Source organism: Mandrillus leucophaeus, unplaced genomic scaffold, assembly GCF_000951045.1.
Source record: "Mandrillus leucophaeus isolate KB7577 unplaced genomic scaffold, Mleu.le_1.0 Scaffold168, whole genome shotgun sequence".
Taxonomy (NCBI): domain Eukaryota; kingdom Metazoa; phylum Chordata; class Mammalia; order Primates; family Cercopithecidae; genus Mandrillus; species Mandrillus leucophaeus.
This window is the reverse complement of record NW_012101676.1, coordinates 934,106-936,653: the sequence shown is the minus strand read 5'-3', so window position 1 is coordinate 936,653 and position 2,548 is coordinate 934,106. Positions and strand designations below refer to the sequence as shown.

Genomic DNA, 2,548 nt, shown 5'->3' with positions numbered 1-2,548 from the left:
TTTTTTTTTTTTTTAGTAGAGACGGGGTTTTGCCATCTTGGTCAGGCTGGTCTTGAACTCCTGACTTTAGCCTCGGCCTCCTAAAGTGTTGGGATTACAGGCGTGAGCCATCACGCCTGGCCATCTAGGGAATAGTTGATAGATCTGAGAACAGGAACATGTGCCTCCCAATTTTGAAGGTAGCTTTGGATACTTGGGGAGTCTGCATAGATTAAAGGAAAACAATGTCAAAGCAAAACAAGCAAACCTGAGTCCTGTTTCCAACGACTGCCAGCGTTTCACACTCGAAGAACGAGGGCAAGGTCCCTCTGCGAGGGTGTCAGAGCTCCTTCTCCTACCCCACTGGAGTGCCGGTGGGGCACAGTGATGATACGAATGTCAGTCTTTGCTCGGTCAGTGAGGATGTCGCCTGTTGAGGGAAAAATAGTAGTTGTTGCCATATTCCTTCAACTCCCCCCTACTCGCCGCAGTGTGTCCCCTGAATAAACTTTGTGGGTATTTTTCTTCATTCCCAGAACTGTTATGAGGTAAGTTCAGAAATTGCCAGCTTCCTGATGCTCTGTATTTTGCACACATAAAATAATCCAAGGTGCTCTTTAGTAGGATCTTCTCCCTATCAAAATAACGGTAACACCCAATCTGAGGCCTCAAGCCCACTCCTTGAGAAATACAAAAAGGGACGGGGGAGAGTTTGAGACACTGGCTACTCCCTGATCCCCACATTAGTGGTTTTAAAAAAATCTCCAGGCTCTTTCTTTAATCAAGAAGAATAGATTTCTTTTGTCTCTAGAAATCTCAGGTCATCCAAGGGACAACCTGATAGTTGATTTTTAAATTTAGTGACAAAAAACTTCAGCAGCTGTCCTGATAAAGTAACAGCTAGTGATAACAATGGGTCTAGGATTTTATATTTCAAAATTAACTCACTAAAAGTGAAACATTTCTGTCTATGGAGTCCAGATGTAAAAATGGACAACTCATGGAATTATGTATGTTTCTTACATCATTTAAGAATTCAAAGAGTTAAAAATTAATTTCCATTAAGTTAAACTTTCCTTCTCTGGGTCTTGTTAGCAATATATGTTTGTTCATTCAAGCAAACCTGTGTCCTTTCCAAACATTTAAGCTCAACTAGATTTAAATGACCCTGGGAATAAAAATGGAGCAGGCCCTCTGGGGTTCCAGGTCTACGCTCATGCACTAAGCAACTAAAACAGAAATCATAACCTATGGCAGGTGGCCATTGGAAGGTTATGCCCTCACAGGCCAAGCAGCTTGGGTCAGAAATTACTTTCCCACAATTTTATCCCATTTAATATTTAAACTAATGTATGCAAACTGCTCACAGCACCTGGAATATTCAAACCGAATTAAAGATGCATGAAGAGGGCGTGTAAGTTAGAATTTTTCTTTCGCCATACTGAAATTGTTTAGCCAGATCTTCTGCACTTCTTTTCCTTCCTAACACTCAGAATTCAGAAGAGAAAACATAAGAAAAAAAGCATAAAGTCATCATTACCTGTATCAGAATTTGTTTAAAAAACAACCAGAGGGACAGGTGAACGGGCCAGCATCTTCCAGGCTTTAATCACTGCAGTGGCAGTGAGGTGCCCTCCACACCCCCAGTTATGTGACAGGCTAGAGCCCTGGTGTTCTGTCCTCAAAACCCCCCTCCCTCCTTGGCAGGCTTCAAGCAACACCCCCAAAGACGCTGCTGGATCCAAACAACAGACAAAGCTCTCCACAGGAGCAGTTCTGAGCAGCACCCTGCAATTCTAAGGAGACTGCATGGGGGCAGGACATTTTCTTCTAGAACACTGGTTAGATTCTGCTAGAACTGGGGCGAGAAAAGAGTTGTATGGCATAAAATCCACTTGAGGGAAAAGAACAACCTGGCATGGTTAAATCAGACACTAAACAGAGTGCATGTCCACCCAGGGGACACTGAGGTCGCTGGGCCAGCGTCCCCGCCTGGCTGCAGGTCCCTAGCGCCTCCGGGGGTGCAGAGCTGCGGGCAGGCCACGCTCACCCGGACCGTCCTGCTCCCCAGGAAGGGAGGCCAGCCCCGTTTGCAAAACACAGGATGCCCGTGACACCGGGGACTGGTCTCCTTCACCGACAGGAAGTGCCTTCTGGTGCCTGCACGTTTTAACCAAGATGTGTCGCCAATTACTTTTAATGACTGTCCTCCACGCTATTGTCACCAGCGTTTCACAAGTTTCTCGGAAGCCCCGTCACGCAGCCCGTCCCCTGCGGTTCTTCGGGGACTTGTGCATCGGCCCAAGTGGAGGATTTGGCTGAACTGAGACCCGCATCCCAGGCCTGGGGCTTTCTTCTTCCCAAATCCAAGGGGACACGCCGGTGACCCACAAACGCTTAGAAAATCCAACACGCGGCAAATGAAACGGGGGAAAGGGGCACCGGCCCCCACTCTGGCCTCGTAGACACACGATCCGAAACCTTCATCAAACCTGTTGTACAAGTCAGAGGGGACCACGCCGGGGTAAAAGTCAAACCAGTCCGTCCTCGCTCCTCCGCGGACAGAGAC

The 2,548-nt window shown here is 47.2% G+C and overlaps 1 protein-coding gene across 1 annotated transcript in view; it reads right to left on the bottom strand.

The window, feature by feature from the left end:
• Positions 1–2,153, bottom strand: part of GJB6 (gap junction protein, beta 6, 30kDa) — a 15,563-nt gene extending 13,410 nt beyond the window's left edge. Inside the window, exons 1-3 of the mRNA XM_011976526.1 lie at positions 2,030–2,153; positions 1,352–1,467; positions 248–409 (exon numbers count right to left, since the gene is read on the bottom strand). The gene's annotated coding sequence lies outside the window, so the exon portion shown is untranslated. The remainder of the gene's footprint in view (positions 1–247; positions 410–1,351; positions 1,468–2,029) is intronic.
• Positions 2,154–2,548: the final 395 nt, after the last annotated feature.